This window comes from Microcaecilia unicolor, chromosome 9, assembly GCF_901765095.1.
Source record: "Microcaecilia unicolor chromosome 9, aMicUni1.1, whole genome shotgun sequence".
NCBI classification, from domain to species: domain Eukaryota; kingdom Metazoa; phylum Chordata; class Amphibia; order Gymnophiona; family Siphonopidae; genus Microcaecilia; species Microcaecilia unicolor.
Window position 1 is genome coordinate 190987200 of NC_044039.1, and position 7973 is coordinate 190995172.

Genomic DNA, 7973 nt, shown 5'->3' on the forward strand with positions numbered 1-7973 from the left:
GTATCCAGCACTGCAGAAATTTGTCTTGTAACGTAGTAACAATATGTGGTAGTAAAAAGTATAAAGACCAGGGGACACTGGATGAAGTTACATGGAAATACTTTTAAAACAAATAGGAGGAAATATATTTTCAGAATAGCTAAGCTCTGGAACTTGCCAGAGGATGTGGTAACAGCCGTTACCACATCTGGGTTTAAAAAAGCTTTGAACAAGTTCCTGGAGGAAAAGTCCATAAACTGTTAATGAGATGGACATGAGGGAAGCCACTGCTTGCCCTGGGATTGGTAGCATGGAATGTTGTTACTATTTGGTTTCTGCAAGGTACTTGTGACCTGGATTGACCACTGTTGGAAGCAGGATACTGGACTAGATAGTCCATTGGTCTTCCCAGTATGGTTATTCTTATGTTCTTTAAGATAAGTTACTACTACTAATCATTTCTATAGCACTACTAGACATATGCAGTGCTGTACACTTGAACATGAAGAGAGAGTTCCTGCTCAAAAAAGCGTACAATCTAATCAGGGCATACAAACAGGACAAAGATAAAACATACATGGGTACTGTACAAGTGAATTGGGGCTAGGAGTTAAAAACAGCATTAAAAAAGTGGGCTTTTAGCCTAGATTTGAAGATGGCCAGAGATAGAGCTTGACATACAGGCTCAGGAAGTCTATTCCAGGCATATGGTGCAGCAAGATAAAAGAAACGGAGTCCGGAGTTGGCAGTGGGGGAGAAGGGTACAAATAAGAGAGATTTACCCAACCAACGCAGTTCCCAGGGAAGAGTGTAGGGAGAGAGAAGAGTGGAGAGTTACTGAGGAGTTTGAACTGTATGCAGAAATGGATAGGGAGCCAATGAAGTGACTTGAGGAGAGGGCTAATATGAGCATAGCGACACTGGCAGAATATAAGTCCCATGTAGTCTGCCCGGTTAAAATGTTTCTCCTCCTGTAGGACTTCAGATAAAGAGCACATAACATTCCCATGCTTAAACCAACATCAGCTTCCATGCATTTCTTGCCTAACTACTCTTGCCTGTTAATATCTTTCCAAAACATGCTTACATTTTTGCCTTTGTTGGTAGAGCATTTCAGGCCTTGACATTTTCCTCTATGGTTCTTGCAAGACCTGTATTTAATTCAGCATCCAGGCACCCTCCTGTGTCTTACCCCCAGCTTTGGTTGTAATCCACACAGCCACAAAAAGTAGTGCGACTTTTGTCCAGGACATCCAGCCAATCCTTGGCCATTTCTGTTATGGCTAAAACCAGGGCTATTTTGTACAGGTTGCCCTAGCAGGGAAAGCAGTACATAAGCTAAGCAGCCACCTAGCATGCCACAGTTTGGGATCAGCAGCCATAGAACCAGCCTGTGCTGCATTCTCTGTCCCCTCCCCTGTGGCCTTGATACCACTATTATAGCTCTCAGCCAACATTCCTCTCTATGACATGACTTTTGCACTTATATCATCTGTTTCCTTCCAGTACACGACTAATTTTCCAGTATGAGCCATGTAAATCTTGAGACTCATTCCTCAAGATTAACTATGCACCAGAAAGAAACAAGTGCTGATTATGAAATACTGCTTGTTCATGTTAAAGGGAGGGATATGCTGCCTGTGAGCAAGAAGAATAACAGGACGTCCAGGGAAAAGACTGGTTGCAGCACAGGCTGAGGCAAGGTCTGTGAATCCTTTTGTTCACTAGGGATTGGAGGTGATGGATCAGAAGCAGGTAGCTTGGTTTAGGGGAGGTTGGTGTAAATACCTTGGTTTCCATTACATCCCAAGGATCAGCCCCCAAAAAATGGGTTGTGACCATCTGCCAGCAGGTAGAGATAGAGAACTCTGAGTTGTGCCTCATAAGCTCCTGCGCTTAGCAACCAAGCTTTCTCTATCTCCTGCAGGTGGGGTAGCAGCTCCTGTGTGCAGTGGTGACTTCTTTGTGGCCTCCTGTCCTGCTTGCAGGTTCAGTTGAGGTTGAGAATATCCTGTGCCTCAGGTGTAAACCTAGTGGTCTAGATCCCTCCCTGCTCCCCTGTTGCTACTTCCTACCTCTTTATCTGTCTTCTCCTTTTCTCCTGCCTCTATCTTATTTAAAAATAAAACAGCCACTGTGGTTCTTTTTTGAGAGCACTTGTGCTGTGGGAAGATTGTGGAGCTTCAGTGCCTTGGAGGTCACAAGACTGGCTGTTTTCTGTGAGTATATTTATTATTCTTTGTTTCTGAGCCTATTAAGTCTTGTGCATTCTGCAGGGTTAAGCTCTCGGCTACCAGTTTCTGCATGCTTTGCTTCTATGTATATGCCGCGTTTGCCTACTTTGGCCGTCAGTATGCCTTCTCCTAGAGTTCAATCAGGCCCTGCTCCGATGGTGGTTTTTGGCAAGCTGAGTTCCAACAGCTCCTGTGCTCCTTGAGGCTTCAGCAGCCATTTTGTCAGTGGGTTCCTCACCCGCTACTATGTCCCTGAATTTGTTCTTTTATTATATCAGGCCTTTTTATTAAAGTCTGTTCAAGTTCCTTCCCCTCACTTTGCTTTTGAGGATCAGCTTCCTAAGAAACAAAAATGTTCCATTTCACAGGATTTAGAGAGTGTGCCTTCTTGGGACTCAGAGGAGGTTTTATCTGTGTATTCTGACTGTCTTAGTTCTGCTGATGGCCCTGACTTGGACATTTCAGAGGCAGATGGTGGTGATGAGCCTACTGTAGCTAGACTGTTTTTGAGAGCGGAGTTGCCTCCGTTGATCACAAAATCTATGGAGGCTTTAAACATGTCTTCTCCAGCTTCTCTGGTCCTGCTCCATCTATTATATCAGTTACTAAGAGACCTCCTGTATCTTTCCATATTCATGAGGCTAGGGAAGAGCTTATTGCAGCTCCGTGGGAGACCCCTGATTCTAACCTCCAGGTGGCTCACGCTGTGTCCAAATTATATCCCCTTCTGCCGTCTAATTTAGGACAGTTTGCTCTACCTAAGGTGGGTGCCCTTATTACTGCTGTTACTTAAATGTACCATTATCCCTGTTGAAGGTGGCACTGCATTAAAAATATGCATGACTGCAAGCCTGAGGCGTCCTTGAAGCTTGCCTTTCAACTACCTGCGTTAAATTCTCAGGCAGCAATTTCTTCTTCTTTTGTAGTTAGGGCTTCTTTATCGTGGATTCAATAATTATCCACATTAGACTCGCCTCCAGACTTTCTCCCTACCTTAGAGGCAGGGTTCTATTTGACAGATGTCCTTTACAATATTCTCCACGCATCAGCTAAGGGTATAGCCTTGGCTGTTTTGGCACAACGTTGGCTATGGTTGAGACATTGAGCCACTGATTTGGCATCCAGAACTCATCTGGCAAAGTTACTACTACTACTACTAAACATTTCTATAGCGCTACTAGATTTACACAGCGCTGTACAAAGTTGCCCTTTTGGGGGAAACTACTCTTTGATGTGGATTTGGAGAAGATTGTTAAAGATCTGGGAGATTCCAAGATCCAGCAAGCAACCTGCGGACAAGCCTAAGCCTAATTTTTGGTCAGTTAAGTTTCATTTTCAAGAAGGCTAGTGCTTCCACTCAAAAACTTTACTTTCCTCAGACTCGATCTTCCTTTTGATTAAGCAAGAAGCCCTTTTCTGCTTCCTCAAGAACCTCTCCCTTTTCACAGCCTTCGCAATAACTGGGTCAATGTTCACTCCTTGTGCGTAGACATAGGTGGGCATCTTTCCCGCTTTCACAAGGAGTGGTCTACCATTACCACAGACCAGTGGGTCCTCAATATCATTCTCCATGGCTACAAGCTAGAATTTTCAAAGCCACTCGCAGATCTTTTCATGCTGGTCCCTTGCGGCAGCTCTGCAAAGAGTCAGGCAGTGCTAACTACCTTAGCCTCTTTAAGGTGACTGAGGACCAGGGCCGGTCTTAGCAAGTGCGGGGCCCTATGCAGACCAATTTGGTGGGGCCCCGCCCCCACCCTAACTCCGCCCCATTGATAAGATTATTCCATTTTTAGAACATTTTTTTATTTATGAAATTTCAAATAAAGACAAATGAAGCTAAACTTGTACAAAAAAACTGATTGAAATAATAAGCACAATGCTATCATGAAATCTCCCCTCCCCAGAAATTATTCAGTTCAAGTCCACTACAATTAGTAGTTCCAATTCTCATAACAAAGGAGAATAAAGGAAAAATATTAAGAAAATATTCAGTACTTTCAAATTCCCCTATTACTCTGTAACCCATCAAACCAGAGAGGCAAGTAGCCACATCAGTTACTAAATAGTTTGAACTGATTGTACCTACTTTATATCAGATTGTGCTACTTCATGATTTCCATTCTCAGATTTTAGCTTAGTAATCTTTTCTTCCTGTGATTGCAGTCTAGCTTCCAAATGATTAATTCGAGGTGTCATATCATTAATTACTGGAAGCAGTGTTTTAGCTAAATCTGCTATTGCCATCCAAATTTTTATCAGGAGAAATATCTGCAGATCTATGTGAAAATAACCCAGATATGTTAGAAACAGCCTCTTCCAAGCCAGAAGATCTTACTTGCTCAGCTTCCCCAGCAACTAATGTTGTTGAGCCAAATTCCTCTCAGGGAGGCAGACATTTCCAACCCTTGCACCGTCTGCAAGCGTCGTTAGATGAGAAGAGACACTTCTGATCTGCCTGCCTGCATGGAATCCGCTTTTGATTTGGCATAAGTGCACAACTGTTGGCGTCAGCAATGATGGCTCACCTCACATCCTCACCACCTCCGACCAGGCTCCAGCTTTTCCTGCTCAGAGACTCCCGACCTCGCGTCCGGAAACAGGAAATACATCAGAAGGCGGGACATTGAGCGGGAAGCTGGAGCCTGGAGGTGAACCGTCGCGCTGTAACTGTCTGTCGTCGTCGTCGGGGGTTGGGCCGTCGCTGCCTGGGCTGGCTCACTGGCATCGCTCAGTCGCCGGGGTCCGGGGACTCGAGAGCTGACGGCGGGCTCAGCGGGCCCAAGCCGGGAGTGGGCACCGCGCTGGTGGTGGCGGGAGCGGAGCAGCTGACCTGCAGGAATGGAGATCATCTCAGGCGACTAAGGTGAGCAGCGGCGGAGGTCGGAGCGGAGGCACGAGCGAGGCGCGCTGCGCGGGGCCCCGTTAGGCGCGGGGCCCTATGCGGTCACCTTGGTCGCCTCTGCCTAAGACCAGCCCTGCTGAGGACCATTCAGCCCGTTCCTCCAACAGAGAGGGGCATAGGTCAATATTCCATCTATTTTGTCGTCCCAAAAAAAGAAGACTCTTTTTTTTCCATCTGTTTCTGGATCTCAGAGGGGTGAACAAGTCTCTGAGTGCTGCATTTCCACGTGGAGACTCTTCATTCTGTCATAGCCTTGGTCCAGCCAGGCTTCTCTCTCTTCTCTGCATGCAGGTGTTAGATTATGCTTAGGTTCTCGGATCTATGGTGGCAACTTTGGATCTTCTGCCTTGGGCACAGTTCCACATACGGTCTCCCCAGTCGTCCATGTTGAACCAGTGGTCTCGGGGACTTATGGCCAGCTGTTGCGGTAGACAATTCAAGCCAGACATAGTCTGACTTGGTGGCTTCTCTCTGCACACACTCAGGTGGTGTTACCCTTACAGACTCCTAGTTGGTGTATTCTCACCTCGGATGCAAGCCTCTTTGGATGGGGAGCCCATTATCTCCACCACTCTGCACAGGGTCGCTGATCGAGAGTGGAGGCTTCCTGGTCTATCAACAGATTGGAACTTCAAACTATCCGGAAAATCTCTACTAGCCTTTGCGCCTCTTCTTCGCTGGAGGCCAGTGCGCATGCTCTCAGACAACGTCACAGCTGTGTCTTACATCAACAGACAAGGAGGAACAAAGAGTGAATCTCTTTCCAGGAGGCACATCTTTTTCAGTGGACGGAATTGAACATTCCGATTATTTCAGTGTTTCAAATAGCGGGTCCACTGAATTCACAAGTGGATTTCTTCAGCAGTATCTCTGGACCAGGGGAATGGCAACTGTCAAAGATTGAATTTCACCTCAGTGGGGCCTTCCGATTCTGGACCTCGTGGCATCCAGACTCAATGCGCAAGTACAAAGGTTCTACAGCCGCCTGAGGGAGACTCCCTAGGAGTGGATGTACTGGTACAGCTTTGGCGGTCAGACGGCCTCCTTTACATGTTTCCTCTGTGGCCTCTCGTGGGAAGGACGTTGCGCAGGATTGCCTGTCATCCCAGGAAGGTTGTTCTTGTAGCTCCGGACTGGCCCAGACATCCTTGGTATGCGGACCTCATCCATCTTCAAATCGCTCCTCGGTTGACTCTTCCTCCACAGATTGGCTTATAGCTGGTGTGCACAGAATGGTGTTTCTCCATTTCGTGCTTCCTTGTCTCAAATTTTATCCTTCTTTTAGGAGGGATTCAGAAAAGGCTCGGCTCTCAATTTGCTCAAGGTTCAAATGGCAGTGTTGGTGTGTCATAGAGGCAAGATACAGAATGTCTCATTGACTGCTCATCCTGATATAGTGCGATTTCTCAAGGGAGTCACTCATATGCGTCACCCTCTCCACAATATTTGTCCTCAGAAAGTTTTTAAGTGGTTCTTAATGCTCTTCAGGCAGACCCCTTTGTTCTGCGGCTATCAAATATCTTACTGTAAAGGCAATATTTCTAGTTGCCATTTCGTCTGCACAGAGAGTTTGAGTTTCAATCTCTCTCTTGCAGGGATCCCTTTCTCCACTTTTCTGACCGGGAGTTTCCATACAGACAGTTCCGTCCATTTTGCTAAAGATTGTATCTCCTTTTCATATCAATTAGGCTGTTTTTCTTACTCCTTTTTCCAGGGAGGTCTATTCTGCAGAATATGCTTCCCTGGGACTTAGATGTGAAGCACGTCCTTATGAGCTATCTTACCGCTACCAATGATTTCATGTGGTCTTATCATTTTTTTTGTTCTCTTTGTGGGACCCCAGAAGGGTTTGCCAGCCTCCAAAGCCATAGTGGCTCGATGGCTCAATAAGGCTATTTCTTTGGCTTACATTCTGAGGGATAGATCTGCTCCCATGCACATCTACCAAGGCTTATTCTACCAGGTCTTTGGCAACTGTTGGCAGAGTGTAGGGCAGTTTCATTGGCAGAGATCTATTGGTCAGCGGCATGGTTGTCTTCTCATTCTTTTGTTAAGCATTACCGTTTGGATGTGTCTACTCAAGCAGATGCTTCCTTCAGGGCTAAAGTTCTCGCTTCAGGGATATCACGGTCCTTCCCCTCTTGTGGATTGCTTTTGTATGTCCCATTTGTCTTGACTGATCCTTTGGACATAATCAGAGGAAATATTAGTTGATTGTTCTGGTTCCGTTATTTCTAAGGCACAAGTTTTGCCCTTTATTTCATAGTTCTTTTTCTAGCTAGAGGCTGGAGTTTTTTCTCTGGAATTCACTCTCTTTCACTGCTTTGTTATTGAATACTGGCTTGGTTGCTAAGTGCAGGAGTTTATGTGGCACAACTCAGAGTTCTCTATCTTCACTTGCTGGCGAATGGTCACAATCCATTTGTCTGGGCTGATACTATGGGACTAAATGAAAAAGAAATTATCAGGTAATTAATTTTTCCATTTTGGGTTATACTGAGAAGCTTCTTGATGGGATCTTGGAGGGGTGCTTAAATATGAGACTTGTCACAAACAGAAGGAATGTTATGTTATCTACAGTTCAAAGGTAGATCATGTGACCATTTAATACAGTATATATTAGTTTTGTGCATCAATGGAGGTACATAAGAGTACAAGTTTCACAACAATGTAAGCATTTAGAGCAGATCTGTCAAACAGCAAAACTGGGGATCAGGTTTTCAAGCTATCTCTAGTGAATATTCATAATCATAATTCATAAATATTAAAGAAACTTCAGAACGCTCAAAACATGGCAGCTAGGCTTATCTTCGGAAAAATGCGATTTGAAAGCGCAAAACCACTACGTGAAAAACTAC